Here is a 17,605-nt window from a genome sequence, read left to right as displayed (position 1 = left end):
AGCTAGGTCTGTTGTGCCATCACTTCTGCCAGGTTCGGTGGTGGTGGTGGAGGAATGTTCTCCTCAGGCGGCGGAGTATTCTCTAGGTGGAAAGGTATCCCTCCACGTCCACGGCCACGGCCACGACCACGGTTGTTGCCACCACGTCCCCCATTGGGTTCAACTGGTTTAGGGGTGGGCGCACGTCCTCGATTCATTAGGCGATTAGAACGGCGGTTCGGCATCTGCAACACGGATCATAGAGAGTTTAGTGCTTGTGCCATAAGTGCTTATAATTCAATATGATTACATGATTTTGACGATTTAAAGAAAAACATTTATGCTATCCAACACTCATTACAAAAGAAGCAATAAGATTCATAAAGATGCAATAAGATCCGAAACATTCATTACATGGTTTTTATTACATAGCATCATCTCCAGTAGCTACACTTGAAGACGTGCGAGAATCGTTCTACTCATAGTGTCTCATAATACATCTCATAAGGGGTACATCATGGGGTACAACTTACGGAAGCTACTGACATGACTCATGACCACGTAGGGTCATCTACTCTAACTCAGTACACCGCAGCTGGGATACGACTGTTCTCGATCTCGATCTCCTCGTCAGACTTGTGAAGTCGGGACACGTACTTCAAGGCCTCGGCGAGCTCCTCAGTAGGCTTGGCTCCAGGTAGGGTAGGGCAGGCGTCTAGGTTGAGGCGAGTCGGGGCTAACTCAAACTCCTCTATCCTAGGCTTCGTCTTGCTGCGAATCTCCTTGGGTAGCTGATCCCACATACCCTTCATCTCCCTGAGGCGCTTCCTGTCAGACTTCTGCCAAGCCTGCCATGTCCTCTCACACTTGTCCTGTAGGTACTCGGTCTGCCTGAGTGCCTCGATCAGGTGACCCTGGTTGCGAACGGCCTTCTTCCTGAACTCCTCTAGCTCCTGAGTCAGGGTCTTGTTCCGAGATTGGATCTTCAGCATATCAATCCCCTTGGATCTCTCTCTGTCTCCTCTGCTGGTTGAACTCAGCCTTCTTGTCATCCAACTCACTCTGCAACTCCAAGACCTTGCTGTCGAGGTAGCAGTTCCTGTTGCCTAGGTCGGCTGCTTTGTCCTGTAAGTCAGCGACCTTGGCTCTGTGGTCCTCCTCACGATGGTTGAGCTCGTCCTGCAGCTTGGCAACTGTCTCCAGTAGACTAGCTCGCTCCTGTGCTCCCTGCGAGTCTCGCTCCTAGTACTCCCACCGGAGGGCCTGGTCCTGACGTCTCCTCTGCTCCAGCTGGGTCACGTACCTGTCCTGCTCCAGTAGGTGAATAGCTGAGACACGAAGGCATCTATCCTCCTCGGCAAGGATAACTCTGCCTGCTGCGAAACTCTGCTCACTGGGGGTAAGGCTAAGGTTGAGGGCCTGGGGAAGTAGACGGAACTCTGTCGTCTTCAGGTGCTCGTAGTGGTCCCTCATCACTCTGCTGAAGTGCCTTGTGTGAGATAGCTCGCAGTCCCTCCTCGACTGTGTCCTCTATAGTCAACTCGGTGAAAGCTTGGGACAGAAGGTAAGGTAGTGCTAGCTAGGAACTCCACTGAGGTGACAATCGGTCCTTCGATTCCTCCTTCCTTAGCTGGCTTCCCGGTGCAGGTGACCTTGACAAGCTCGTCGGGGACACCTAACGTGACGAGAACTCGGCAGAGGGTCTGTGCAAAACCCCCGAGCTCACGTAGGTCAAAGGTAAGCTTGGCGTGGTCCAGAGGTAGCGGTCCTAGTGGCGGCCAGTCGACGTTCGTTGCCATCTGCATGTTTCAAGGGGACAGGTGTTAGCAGGTCAATAATAGATAAGCCTTGCATAAAAGTAAATGCAGGGTCGGTATATAACCGAAAGAAGGGTTGTCCACTTCCTATTCTATCGTCCATTTCTAAGGGTTTCGTCCTATGGTCAAGTATGGCTCTGATACCAACTGAAACGACCCCAATTTCCTGTGAAGGGAAATCCACAGCGTCGAAGTGTAATAAGATCGTTGTAGATCATATTACCCAAATTCCAGTCGAATATCACATCCATACAACGATAATATCAGAGTACAAATAGTGCGGAATTACATAATTTATTACATCGCCGCATTGGCGGAATCAAAAGTAGCATTCATTCAGAACAGCTTGAAGATAAGATCGCCAAACTCGAGCGTAGGCACGAACCCCTCATCCGTCAAACTCCTCGGAGCTATACTCCTCAGCAGAACCTGTGTGCCAAAATTTATCAGTACGATTTGTACTGGCCACTCCCATACCCTATGAGCATTGCTTTGTGGAAATTGGATGCAAGTTGGGATATAGTCAAAGTGAACCTATAAGGCTGGGGTTTCCTATGCAATAGCATATCAAGTAAATAGTAATAGTTTGTTAAGTTTTAACACCATTCCCACACACATTCCACTCCATTTCCCTTTTCCGAGCCAGGTTTCGATCCTAGGATCGACATACCACCATCTCCATACCATCACCATACCATACCATCGCTCAGTCGACAGGCCAACTCCCTCTCGGCACTGTCTCAAGGCCCGTAGCCCCTGGCTACGACCGACACTCTCTCACGGGGGAAGAAGAGAAGGACTCATCTCACTATCTAGTTTAAGCGAAACCCAGGAAAGGTCCATAGCCGACAAGTCGGCACATGTATCGATCGATCAACCATACACTCTGCAGAGGTTTTACATAACCACAAGATCGCCTTCCTCGCTGACCGTCGTCAACTAGGCTGATTCCGGCCGCTTGCTAGCCTAGGATAATGCCACTCTACCATTCAGCCCTGGTTCACCCCAAGTCAAGTCTAGGGTGGCTGAAACTGTGAGTCATGAGCCGGGTCCACAAGGTCTCCATGAAGTCTCAGAAGGGTGTGGGGGAATCCTCCTGCGCCCCGTACCTCCTTACACTGTCCGCTATCAACCTAGCAGTAGTGGCAATATCCTACCAAGTAGTCCAGCCGTCCCGCACCATATAGGGCGAGTGGTACGTAAGGCTTCCCGGTGAATCTGAGTACTAGTAAGTCCTTAGGGATGACCAAGCCAGAATGTCTCCATCAGGGTTTCCATTTACCGTGCCACCACAGCACCTCCATCCCGGGCTCCACCCAGTCACAGGTTCACACCCAGGTCCACCTCATATACCATTTACCCACCATAGGTATCCATTTCTAGGGGTGCCCAGGTAGCATCCCATGGCAAGACTTGCCCCAGGCTCGTCGTATACTCCAACTTGGTCGACACAACCCTCACCCTCCACACACCCAAGTCACACACGCAGCACTCTCCCCATAGTCCAGGTAACACCAGTTTCCACCACGCACGTAGTATAAGCGTAGTAGAAGTATAAGTAATGAAATATATAGCAGTAAGCGTGTGTCTAGCCTAATAGCAGGGTATGCAGGGGTAAGGTTGCGTCAAGGTAAAGGCTTTCAAGCAAGCATACTACCATGCAAGTCCTAGCATAATATAATTGTAGCAGTAAAGTAAAGCGATAGCAGTTCTATATTAGCCATGCGTAATAGGTGCTACGAGATTGGGTGGGATGTGGCACCTTCAGTGTAGTCATCTCCGTTCTCCTCACGGTACTCACGATCCTCGTCCGTCTGTTCTCCTCCGAGTCTACAAACGATCGCATTATAGTCGCGTTAGCGACGTCTATAGAATAGCACAAAGAAGCAATGAAAATTCAAAAGAGCCAAATGCACTCAAACATGGGTTCATTGCGTAGAGCTTGATTTTAGATGAATTTAGGTCCTGGTTTCGTATTTTTCTGAGGTCATATGAATTAGTTATGAATTTCCGAAGTTTAAATCTATTTATGAAAATGCAAAAAGGCTGAATTAATCCTGGGCTGACACGTGTCATGCTGTGGTTGGTCCACGTGGCTTGCTGACGTCAGCATGACGTTGTCATCATGGTTCCGAGCTGACAGGTGGGGCCCAGCTAACGTCAGCACGACGTCATCAACGTCGTCTACACCGACAGGTGGGGCCAAAGGCTATTGGGTCACTGACAGGTGGGTCCGGTCAAAGTCAACGTCAGTCAACGACGAGTCAACGGTCAACGGTCAACAGTCACGATCACTGACATGTGGGCCTGGTCTGCTGACGTCAGCAGCTGATGTCAGCGTAACGTCAGCATGACGTCACCTCGACTGTGTTGGCTTCTAACATGTGGGTCCCATGTGACGTCATCATGACGTCAGCATCTGACGTGTGGGTCCAGGGTGTCCGTGTCACTGACAGGTGGGGCCTAGGTCAACGGTCAGCGTTGACCAGTCAACTGGTCAATACGGGCTGGGTCCGAACTGGGCCGGTTGGTCTTCGGGTTGGGCCGGTCTGGGCCGGGCTGGGCCAAACACGTGGCACGCTGTGACGCTGCCACGTCACGGCCGTGGGCTCTTATTGGGCTGTGGTCCATGGCTGCGGTCTCACTGGTGGACCAATTGATGCTGGTCCATGGACCACAGACTGGTCTATGGTGGACCGAGTCCATTGTCTGTTTCTCTCGGCTCGGCTCATATGCACCGAGTTCACGCAGGGGTGTCAGCGAGAGGGGGAATGTTTCCCCTGTCTTTCTCCCGCGGCGGCGCTCCTGCCGGCGGCGAGCTTCGCTGATGAGCCTCCGTGGCTGAGGCTGGTGCCCAACTAGGAAGGGGAAAAGCTACCCTAGGCCACGGCGATCATGGTCCTAGGGCCCTAGTGGTGGCCGGGGTCTTCCAAGGCGTTGGCCATGGCGGCTGGCGGCTCGGCGGTGCCCACCGGTGGCAAGGTCACGCACGCCGGCCCTCCAGTAACTAGGCTGGGCAGACGATGGCTCCGGTGGGTTCGTGCGTGCACGACGAAGGCGTCCAGGGCTCAAGCGAGGCTTCGGACTCCCCGGTGGCCGTTAGGGGCTCCCCGGTGGCCACGGCGACCATGAAGATGACGGCGAGGCACACGGGTGCGCTACGAGGCTCCGGTGGGGTGGTCACGGTGTGGTCTCGGTGTGCGCGTGGGTGCATGTGTTCCTAGTGGCTGAGGCAAGGCACTGGCCTACGCGCTCTAGGCGTGGAGCGCCATGGCCGACGGTGAGGTCCGGCGGCAGAGAGAGACCGGAAGAGGGGAAAAAGCTCACCGTGGGTGGCGTGGAAGACTGGATGGCGATGCCGTGCAGCTCCGGTGTGGCCGTGCAGTGCCGTGCCGAGCCGCGTCGGTGACGAAGCGCCGGCGTCGTCTTCGGCTCCGACGACCTCCTCCTCCGCGGCGGCTTCGGCGCTTTCTTCCTCTCCTTCCTTCCCCTTCTCCCTCCTCTCTCTTGGTTCTGGTGCGCAGCGTATGGCCACCAAATGGCGGCGGGTGATGGACGATCGCTAGGGCTCCGGGGCTAGGGGCTCTTATAGCCGGAGCTTCGAGCTCCACGGCGGACGGCTGAGGATTGCGCCGAGCGCATCGAGCGGCTTCGCGGGGCGTGGGTGGTTGGCACGGAGTTGGCGTGGGCGCTGCGCCAAGGGGGGGGCAAGGCCATGGCCCGAGCGTGACCCCCTGGCCCGCCCTGCCATTGCTGTCGGGGCTCTGTCGCGCGGTGGTCGTGCACGGCGTGGAGAAGAAGAATAGTAGGGCTGACTTGCGGGGTCCAGCGGCAGCGGCTGCAAGCGGAGGCAGGGAGACGCGCGGGTGTGGGCGTCGTGCGGCTGACACGCGGGGTCCAGCGGCAGCGGCTGCAAGCGGAGGCAGGGAGACGCGCGGGCGTTGCTGGGCCGCAAGCTGGGCCGCGCGCGCGCTGGGGCTGGCTGGGCCGAGCTGCCTGGGCTTTCGAGGCCTTCTCCTCTTCTCTTTTCTTTTCTATTTTTCATTTCTTTTCCATTGTTTAAATTCAAATTTGGTTTAGAATTCGAATTTAAAACTGAGGTAACTTGTTCATTGGAGTTTAGGGAATTTTGTTTAATAATAATTTTATGGAATTGTTAAGCATAACATAAAGCAATGAGAATCCAAATCACAATTTAAGTTAACATGTATGCAACATCTATTTGATAGAAATTAAATAATCATAATCAACATATGACATGCTATGCTTATGTGTTGACTTAGGGTTGGGTTACTTCTAATGCAACTCCTGGGTTAGGTTACTTTATATGACACTCATCATCACATGAAGTTTTGAGAGAAATTTTGTAGTTGGTATTTTTGGTGTGTGGATTTTTGGGTTGTTACAGAGGAGAAACTCCCTAATTGACTTTAGTTTATGGATATACGCGTCATTTAAGTACTTTTTCTTAGTTATCTTGATTTTTTTGGAACGCCTTGTATTCGGAAGTAGAATCATATATATGAAAGTGAGTTTACATATTTACGTTGTACCGCATATTTTTAAGGACGCGACCTAGAGCGAACAAACTGCAAAATGCGCAACATTCAGTGCACTGATCAATGGGCACGGGTTGTTGTACGCGAACAAACTGCAAAATGCGCAACATTCAGTGCACTGATCAATGGGCACGGGTTGTTGTACGCATCTGCACTTGAGCTCGCATGAAGACAGCGATCGCTATGCATCTCTGGCACACAAAAAAAAATGCCTTGCAGCCTCAGCCGCAGTTGGGGGTCAACGAGCACGACGGTCCAACTCAGCTAACACTGTGACCTTCCATTTGCACGACACAAGCCAACAAGCAAGCACAGCTCCGCAATGCGAAAACCCGGCCAAGCTGGCCAGAGAAGAATCAAACAGTGGACTCCCTCTGACCGCATCCGGTTTGTTTAAACCCCAGTTCCAATTCAGATCACGGACAAATCCAATTCCAGAGCAACATTACAAAACTGCTGCGCTACGCTGACCAACTTGATGAGCAGAGCAGCCTGGACAAATCCAAATCGATCCAGAGCTGCTGCTGCTGCTGCAATAGCCTGTCATTTGAGCTGAATCAAAGCATCATATATATTTTTTCATATCGAGTAAACCATATAGAATTATAGACCAATACCAAGCCTGAGAGATATCATATCCGGGAAGAAATGGATGCCGTGCCCAGCATGTGTTGAAAAACCGGCGCATAAGAATCCAGCCGAAGTGGCAAAAAATTTCAACCCCCAGCGTGGAATCCGACCACACCGCCCCCCCCCCCCCCCCCCCCCCTCTCTCTCTCTCTATGCAACCACTTTTTTTTCATGCTGATACATATACAAGCGTCAACTTGGCGGTTTTGAATTAAACTATTTCACACAGCTCAATCAGCAGAGGACTTTGCAGCGCTGTTTCAACTCACTCACTTGTGAGTTGACTCGTGCGAAATTCCATCTAATAACAATTAGTTATTGGGGCGACTCCGGCCAATTAGTAACGCCACACTTGTGCAGTGGGAGACGACCACAGGATCATCATTTGGTTTTGGTTCTTCGTCCCGTTTTAAAATTCGAGCAAATCGTGTCCTTTATTTTCCTTCTTGTTCTGGAGAAAGAAGGGAAAAAAAAGAGGGCAACAAATCGTGTCAGCGCTAGTGTTCCTGCTGATTGGTGTTCGTACAGTACCGTGACAATATTGGTAGTTCGATCGTGCTGTCGTTTCGTGCCGTGCTGAGGCAGGTTGCTAGCTCATCGCACGCACGGACGCTGGTGACCGTATAATTTTCCAAACGGGCCGTGCGAAATGGGCTGGCACGGGCCCGGTGCGAAAAAGCACGGCCCTAGCTCGGTACGGCCCGGCCTCGCCCGTGCCCGTGCCTGGCCCGGCCCGTAGCCGTGCCCGTGCCTGGGCCGAAAGGTCGGCCCGTAGTGCCGGCCCAGGCACGGCCCGTTCCAACGGGCGGCACGGGGCAGCCGTCGGATCAAGGAGGCGGGGCGTGAGCCGTTGGATCGCCGGACGGCCGATATATAAGCCGCCCGATGCGGCCGCTCTCCCCACTCGGCCACTCCCCTCACTCGTAACCCTAGCCTCTCGGCTCTCGCCCTCTCCTCTCCAGCTCTCCCCGCTCACTCTGTCGCTCGCCCGCTCCTCGCCGCACTCGTAACCCTAGCTCCTCGCCTGCTCGCCGCTCTTCGCCGCACTTGTAACCTGGGCTCCTCGACGCCGTCACCATGGAGTCTTCCGGCGGGTAAGGGGTCAGTTCCGGTGGCCGGTGGTTCCCTCTTCTCCCTCTCCGCCCTCAATCTCCCTCTTCTCCCTCAGATCCAGTGGTTCCCGCCCTCAATCTCCTTCTGTTCCCTTATTCTTCATCCCTGAACGTCGATTGAGCCTCGTTCTCGGCATCTTCGTCGCATCTCCGCCATATGTCCGTCGTCCACATCGTTGGCTGCCGCCACCTCCGGGGCTCCGGTCTCCGTTGAGGTACCGGGGGTGTGCAATCGGTCTGTCTCATCGTCGTCGTTTACGGGGCTCCGGCCATAGAGGTAAGGGTAAACCCTAACCCTAACCCTAACCCAAACCCTAATCCCCAACCTAACCCTGCTTTTATCTGTTGATTGTGGCAGCCGTCGAGGAACCGGAGACGACAGAGATGGCCCCAGGCGCCGGGCGACACGACAACGTGGAGTTTGACCACTCCTAGAACGACGAGCTGCGTATGTGCGGGATGGCCGGAGATGATGAGGACGATGATGTCCGCAAGGACGCTGCCATGCTCTTCGGCCGTTCTGCTGCTGACCCCCTTCCTGTCGATGACTCCGACCCCCCAGTCTACGTGGCTGATGCCAACGGTGGCCAGAGCGAGGTTAGCCTTGTCGGTTCTAATCGCCCTTCCACGGCTGCTGTCTGGGAGGACTTTGAGAAGCACTACAAAGCTGAGAAAGGTAGAAAGATCAGATTTGCTGCCACTTGCCTTCATTGCCATAAGCGCTACTCTGCTTATTCTGCTCATGGCACTGGGCATCTTACTCGATATCTTGCTAAGTGTCCTAAGAAACTTGAGAAGACCTGGGGCATGACTCAGACTCATATTGCTTTTAATTCTGATGGTTCTGTTCGTCGTTGGGAGTACAGTGCTGAGGTAGCTCGTGTTGAACTTGTTCGTATGCTTGCTAGATTGGACCTACCTCTTATGATTGGTGAAACTGAGGCATTTAAAGATTATATTAAAACTGCTCATAACCTTAATTTTTCACATGTCTCTAAGCAAACCACTGGTAGAGATCTGTTTAAGTATTATAATGAGAAACGTGATAAACTAATGGTCTGTTTAAAGGATAATGTTGTTTCATCTGTTGCTATTACCTCTGATATATGGTCTGGAAAGGCTAAAGAAGATTATTTATCTGTTGTGGCTCATTTCATTAATGCTGATTGGCAATTAGAGAAAAGGGTACTTGGTTTAAGGTTGATTGATGTGTCCCATAATGCTGAGAACATTGCTGAGCGTGGTGCATATGTCCTTGCTAAGTATGGTATACTCCCTCCGTCCCAAAATAAGTGACGTTTTCGCTTCCCGAGGAACGACTACCGACAATTATATATTAAAATATATAAATATTTATGCTAAGTAATTAGTATCATCGAAAAGATCTTTTTGTCTAGTTTTTTAACAAATTTATTTGAAGATGTAAATATTGCACGTATTTTCTACAAATCGAGTCAAACTTGTGGCACGAAAACCCAAAACGTCTTTTATTTTGGGACGGAGGGAGTACTTAACAAGGTTTTTTTTCTGTAACTTTGGATAATGCATCTGCAAATAAAAATGTTATGGATAAACTGTAACCTATACTTAAAGAATATTTGGGTTCTGATTTGTTTTTGCATCAACGATGTGCTTGTCATATTGTTAACCTGATTGTGAAAGAAGCACTGGCTGCTGTGAATCCTCTCATTGAGGATTTTAGAATAGCAATCTCTTTTATGAACTCCTCTAATCAAAGAATTGCTGCATACAAGAGTTATTGCATTGCTAGTGGTGTTAGACCTAGGAAGTTTGGATTAGACATGGATGTTAGATGGAACTCTACCTACCTAATGCTTAAGCACTTGCTGCCTCACAAGAGTACTTTCAGTACTTTCATTGAGGCCAATTACCCTAGAGGTTCAGGTAGTGGTTTCCTTTTGACTGATGATCACTGGGCTATGGCAAATAAAATCTTGAAATTTCTTGAACTGTTCTATGACTCAACTGTTGATTTGTCTGGTGTTTACTATCCTACTTCTCCACTTATGATTCATCATCTTATTAAGATTGCTATATACCTGCATAGGTATCAACATGATGAACATCTAAGATCTGTTATCCAACCTATGATTGACAAATACAATAAGTACTAGAAGAACATACCTGATCTTTATTATATTGCATTCATATTGGATCCAAGAGCTAAAATTAAGGGATTTACCAAAGTGCTTAGGAAGTTACATTCTCTTTTTAATATTGACTACACTAATAAGTTGCTGGACACCAGAGCTCTTCTGTTTAAAATGTATAACAGGTATGATGTAATGTATGGCTCTAATAGGCTGAAAAGGGTTGTTCCTCCATCGCTGTCTGGTAAGAAAAGAACAGCTTGGGCTGAAATTTATAATGATGAGGAGTTGGATGTTGGAGCTGGCTGTTCTTCACTCCCTTCTAGTCTTGATCATTCTAGGAGTGTTTCTGCCACTTCCTTGCTGCAGGCAGTAACTGCTAGTTCTAACTCTAGTGAACTTGTATCTTACCTGTACTATGACACAGTAAGCCAGTTGGATAATGAGTTTGACATCATGCAGTGGTGGCATGAGCACAAGCTTACTTATTCAGTACTTTCTGTTCTTGCTAAAGACATTTTGACAGTGTCTGTGTCAACCATTTCTTCAGAGTCTACTTTTAGCTTAACTGGCAGGATCATCGAGGAGCGGCGGTGGAGGCTGAACCCTGAAACTGTAGAGGCGCTTACCTGCATCAAGGATTGGGAGAATGCTGAGACAAGACTGCAGCACATGGTGGAGGACGAGGAGCTGGAAGAGGCCTTTGCTGGTCTTTATCTTGATGTCGAAGAGTTCACTTCCCATTTATGTAATGGTTCTGTAATAACTGAGACTTGGACTTGTGGTGATGAATGTAATGAATAATTAATCTAGGAGCTGGCTGTACTCTTTTTCTGTTTAGGGTTTCTCACAAGGGTGAGTTTTACCTAAACAGATTTTTAATGAGGCAGCCATTGCACAGCTCCTACTTAAATTAGTTTTAGTTTCAAAAGTTTGTGTTCTTTGCTGTGCTGTGTTCTGATCTGTTTTTGATCTTTTGTGAACTTAGTCATTTTAGATCTCTTTGAATTGTTGTGCTGAGTTCATTGAGGGGTTTTGCCAGTTTAGTGTCTGGACCGGCACGGGCACGCTGGACCTGGAGTCGGCACGGCACGACACGGCACGCTTCAGGAATGATAGTGCCGTGCCTGGGCCTGGAGTCGGGCACGGTGGCACGGCACAGTTCATCCGCCGTGCCTAGTGTACTGTGCCGGGGCAGGCTAATGCCATGCAGTGCCGTGCCGGCACGTTTGGAAAACTATAGGTGACCGGTGAGCTAGGTCGATCGATCCATCTCGCGGTGACCGTGGTGCTCTGTCGGAGCTAAAATCCGAGCAAAAATGTCAAGTTTCGCTCGGTCCCGTCGTTGCTGCTGCTGCTGCTGTTTGTAGACCTGAGTTGCACACTGGTACTAGTACTTCCGTAGAGAACTGCACGAGTACCCATCACGTATAGCTGCAGCGAGTTGATTCACACGGCGCAGCAGAGACTCGAGCGCTGCCGCCAGGTGTGCCGATTGGACAGTGTGCGTGGACATTGGCAATTGGCATGCCGTGATGGTGAACTGGTGACGCGGACAGGGGAAGGCAACGGATCGCTGTCCCGGTGATCGAGGAAACAGCTAGTATCTGTGGTGTACGTGGATCCCTTCATAGCATATGTTGTGATCTTTTTCTGGTCGTCATTTGACCGTGAGGGCCTGGAAGGCTGGAACTCAAAACTGGCGGTGGTTTTGAAATGAACCAGTACCAAACATTTTCGGATAAATGTAGTGTCGGCTGTCTTGAAAGTGCACTTTGGAGCGAGCAACAAGTTCTTAGGTCAAGAAAAAAAGTGGAGATCCAACTTTGGCTAGATATCTAGGAGTAGCCAGAGTATTGGATATAATATGGGCTTGGCCCATATAATATTTAATAATCAAATAAAACTCTATGGTACGTAACATTAAGTGTTGTATGGTTTAATACCATACGGGATTTTGACTGAACGTTGACTCAGCTTATATGGTTGGAAATTATTCATCTAAATTGAGAAGCTGAGAAAAGGACAAAGGCATGCCACATGGGCGTGCGCGCCGCCGCCGCCACCCGGGCCATGGCAGGCGAGGCGGGTGGCGAGCGGGCGTGGCCCGTCTTTTGCCACTTAATCCATATAACAACGGGAGTTACTCCCCTTGATGGTGGAGGCAAACTGATTGCGGCAGTTACTGTCTCTTCCGCTTCCGTCCCCGTCTCCTGGGATTCTCCGCTGCCTCTCTTCTCCCCGTCCATATATCCGAGTCGATTAAGTCCTTCCGCAACCACTCCCGAGAGAACCACGCTTCCGTAGCCTTCTGGTTTCCCCGTCCCGTACCTCTGCGCGCACGGAGTAGCGGAAGAGCAGGTGCCTCCGGAACCCTCGTCCGCCAGAGAACCTTGCACGGAGAGCGATCCGCGACTGCTCATCCACGTACATCTTCTTCTAGGTGATTGCCTGCGGAACGTCAAGGCGTCTTCTTCCTGGTGATCCGTTCGTGGGACTGCACTGCGAACATCTTCCTGCATCGACTGAGGTCCGCGACTTCGAGCAACGCACTATGTCGACTAGTGTGAATAGAGCCTCCGATGCCCTCGGCATGGGACCCTCCGCTAGGTACAGTCTAATCTCTGTGATTTCTGTACTTTGTGTTTTTACTGTATTCACCAGTATGTCATCTCATGCATGCTGTAGTGTTCATAAGAAATATACACATGCACATATGTGTCGTCACAAACCTGCTGATGTTATTTTTCTGGATTAAACTGATAATGAAATTGCCTAAATTCCTAACAATCCAAAAACCTAATGTTAGGCAATTTTCTGTCAGTGGTTTTGCTGCTACTTTGAAGCCAAATAATTTTGATGGCAAGAATTTCATGATATGGCGTGCCAAGATGGTATTGTGGTTGACTACGATGAACTGCTATCACGCCGCACAGGGGAAGCCTGAACAGTTTACTCCTGAGGAGGAGCTGAAAGTTCTTGGCTGCCGATAACCTGTTTCGAGGCGCCGTGATTAGTGCACTCCATCCCAAGTATGAGAAAACTACATATCTTGCACATCAGGCAAAGAGTTATAGGATGCTCTTGAGGTAAAGTTTGGGGTTTCTGATGCTGACAGTGAGCTGTACCTTATGGAGCAACTGTATGACTACAAAATGATTGAAAACCGTTCTGTGGTCGAACAGGCTCATGAGATACAGGCGCTAGCGAAAGAACTAGAACATTTCCCGTGTCTGTTGCCTGACAAGTTTGTGGCCGGTGGTATAATCGCTAAGCTGCCACCTTCTTAGAGAGATTTTGCTACTTCTCTAAAACACAAGAGACAAGAGTTTAGCATGGCTGAGCTTATTGGATCTCTTGATGTTGAGGAGAGGGCGAGAGCAAAAGACAACCGTGGAAAAAGAGTTGAGTCTTCCGCAGCCAATATGGTGCAGAAGAAAAACTCATTTGCATCTTGTAATAAAAAGAAGAAGAACATGCAAGAGAACAACAATGTAAAGCCTAAGCAAACTGCACAGTTTAAGAAGAAAAACAACAAGAAAGGTGGAGGTTGCTTTGTTTGCGGGAGTGATGAGCATTGGGCAAGTGCGTGCCCAGACCGCAAATATAAGCAAGAAAAGAAATCAGCAAACATGGTAATTAGCGAGACTGGAGGAGGAACATCTGGGTATGGTAATTCTTTACCTTTTGTTCTTTCAGTTTGTCTTTCACCTGAGTGGTGGATGGACAGTGGTGCTAATATTCATGTGTGTGCTGATGTTTCTTTAATTATTTCCTATCAGGCCGGCAGGAGTGGAGCCTTACTGATGGGAAACGGTTCGCATGCGCGTGTTCTTGGTGCTGGTACGGTCGTTCTAAAGTTTACTTCGAGAAAGACGGTGCTATTAAAGAACGTGCAGCATGTCCCCTCCATCAAAAAGAACCTTGTTAGCGCTTCTCAGATGTGTCGCGATGGCTTTAAAATTGTGCTTGAGTCCAATAAATGTGTTGTATCGAGACATGGAACTTTTGTTGGAAAAGGTTATGATTGTGGAGGCTTGTTCCGCTTATCTTTGCTTGATGATGTGTGTAATAAAGTGGTGAACAATGTTAATGTTTCGGATGAGTCGAATATATGGCATTCACGACTTTGTCACATTAATTTTGGTTGTCTCACGCGGCTTGCAAATCTGAATTTAATCCCGAAATTTAACTTAGTCAAAGATTCTAAGTGCCAGGTGTGTGTGCAATCGAAACAACCGCGCAAGCCTCACAAGGCTGCTGAGGCGAGGAACTTGGCACCATTAGAACTCGTTCATTCTGATTTATGCGAAATGAATGGCGAATTGACTAAAGACGGTAGACGATACTTCATGACATTTATAGACGATTGCACTAGATTTTGCTACGTGTATTTGCTGAAAACAAAAGATGAAGCGTTGCATTATTTTAAGGTCTATAAAGCTGAGGTAGAAAATCAACTTGAGAAGAAAATCAAGCGTTTGCGGTCCGATCGCGGGGGAGAATATTTCTCAAATGAATTTTCTGAGTTTTGCGCGGTGCATGGAATTATTCATGAGAGGACGCCACCATACTCACCACAGTCCAATGGGATTGTAGAGAGAAAGAACCGCACTCTAACGATTTGGTTAATGCCATGTTGGAGACTGCGGGACTATCTAAGGAATGGTGGGGTGAGGACTATATTGACAACATGTCATGTCCTAAATAGAGTGCCCACAAAGAACAAAGAAATCACACCATTCGAGGAATGGGAGAAGAAGAGATTAAATCTCTCTTACCTGCAAACTTGGGGTTGTTTGGCAAAAGTGAATGTGCCAATAAACAAAAAGGGAAAGCTTGGACCAAAGACTGTTGATGGTGTCTTTCTTGGTTATGCAATTCACAGCGTGGGTTATAGATTTTTAATAATAAACTCTAGTGTTCCTGATATGGCTGTTGATATAATCATGGAATCTAGAGACGCTACATTTTTTGAGAATGAGTTTTCCATGAAAAATGCACCTAGCACAACTAGTCATGAATTTATAATTCCCCATGAGCATGAAAATTTTATTCCGATAGAACAAATTGAGGAACCCTATGTGCAAAATCCTGAGGAGGATGACACTATAGTCACCAGGAAAAGCAAGAGACAGAGGACTGCAAAGTCTTTTGGTGATGACTATATTGTGTATCTTGTGGATGACACACCAACGACCATTGAAGAGGCATATTCCTCTCCTGATGCTGACTTATGGAAGGAAGCAGTACGGAGTGAGATGGATTCTATTATGTCTAATGGAACATTGAGAAATAGTTGATCGTCCCTATGGGTGCAAGCCTATAGGTTGCAAATGGGTGTTCAAGAAAAAACTTAGGCCTGATGGTACTATTGAGAGGTACAAGGCAAGGCTTGTGGTCAAGGGTTATACTCAAAAGGAAGGTGATGATTTCTTTGATACTTATTCACCAGTTGCCCGATTGACCACAATTCGAGTTTTGCTTTCCCTGGCAGCCTCTTATGGTCTTATCGTTCATCAAATGGACGTTAAGACAGCTTTCCTAAATGGAGAGTTGGAGGAGGAGATCTATATGGATCAGCCGGATGGATTTGTATCAAATGGTCAACAAGGCAAGGTGTGTAAATTATTAAAGTCATTATATGGCCTAAAACAAGCTCCTAAGCAATAGCATGAGAAGTTCGACAGAACTTTAACATCTGTTGGCTTTGTTGTGAATGAAGCTGACAAATATGTGTACTATCGGTATGGTGGGGGTGAAGGAGTCATTTTGTGCTTATATGTTGATGACATACTGATCTTTGGATCCAGCCTCAAAGTGATCGAGGAGGTGAAGGAATTTCTATCTAAAAGTTTTGAGATGAAAGATTTGAGAGAGGCTGATGTTATTCTTAATATTAAGCTTCTAAGAGAAGGTGATGGTGGGGTAACTCTGTTACAAACCCATTATGTGGAAAAGGTGCTGAGTCGCTTTGGGTTCAGTGACTGTGCACCTGCTCCTACACCTTATGACCCTAGCGTGCTATTGAGGAAAAATCGGAGAATAGCAAGGGATCAGTTGAGATATTCCCAGATCATTGGTTCGCTCATGTATCTTGCTAGTGCAACAAGGCCTGACATCTCATTTGCTGTGTGCAAGCTGAGCCGGTTTGTGTCAAACCCGAGAGATGTTCACTGGCATACTCTTGAGAGAGTGATGCGCTACCTAAAAGGAACCATGAGCTATGGTATTTGTTATACCGGACATCCGAAAGTACTGGAAGGCTATTGTGATGCCAACTGGATTTCTGATGCTGATGAGCTTTATGCCACAAGTGGATATGTGTTTTCGCTTGGAGGTGGTGCTGTTTCCTGGAAGTCTTGTAAGCAGACTATCTTAACGAAGTCTACAATGGAAGCAGAACTCACAGCATTAGACACTGCTGGATCTGAGGCTGAGTGGCTTCGTGATCTCCTTATGGATTTACCGGTTGTTGAGAAACCCATACCAGCTATTTCTATGAACTGCGATAACCAGACTATGATTACAAAGGTTAACAGTTCTAAGGATAACATGAAGTCCACAAGGCATGTTAAGAGACGACTAAAATCTGTCAGAAAATTAAGAAACTCCGGAGTAATAGCGTTGGACTATGTCCACACGTCTAACAATCTGGCAGATCAGTTCACTAAGGGTCTATCACGCAACGTGATAGAAAGTGCATCGAGAGAGATGGGTTTGAGACCCACTTGAAATTTACTATAGTGGTAACATGTTCTATGTGATCGGAGATCCCGTGAAGTAGGACGGTGAAACAAGCTAGTAGTAAATTATGAGGAAAGATCCTTAGTAAGACTCATTTCTGATGCATATCTTTCCTTTCTGTAAGGCAGGCTGGCGTTTGCCTTAATGTGTTCCAAGTGGCTTATCAAAGCAAAGATGTTATCCTATAGAACATCTTTTGAGGAACACACCTATATGAGTCAGACTGCTGGTCACAGTCTATGAGATTTGGGTGATCTCTAAATACTCATGAAAGGCACTGAAGTATGACTTATATGCTTCAAATAGAGGGGATGCCTATTGCTGCCCAGTATCAGCTAAGGACTTTAGTGACATTCACCTCACACAAAACTGTCAATTCAAAGTTTAGTCCATTGTTCAGTTGTGACTGAGTGAAACTATTGTTCTAGATGGATGTTCAACTTAACAGTCTCCATCGAAACACTAGTATATAAAAGAAATATGGTTCTAAGACTACTTTGTTACAACCCCTAGAGTTTGGTAGGGATTGTTGGATATAATATGGGCTTGGCCCATATAATATTTAATAATCAAATAAAACTCTATGGTATTTAACATTAAGTGTTGTATGGTTTAATACCATACGAGATTTTGACTAAACACTGACTCAG

Source organism: Miscanthus floridulus, chromosome 2, assembly GCF_019320115.1.
Source record: "Miscanthus floridulus cultivar M001 chromosome 2, ASM1932011v1, whole genome shotgun sequence".
Lineage (NCBI taxonomy): Eukaryota > Viridiplantae > Streptophyta > Magnoliopsida > Poales > Poaceae > Miscanthus > Miscanthus floridulus.
Note: the sequence above shows the minus strand (reverse complement) of the source record.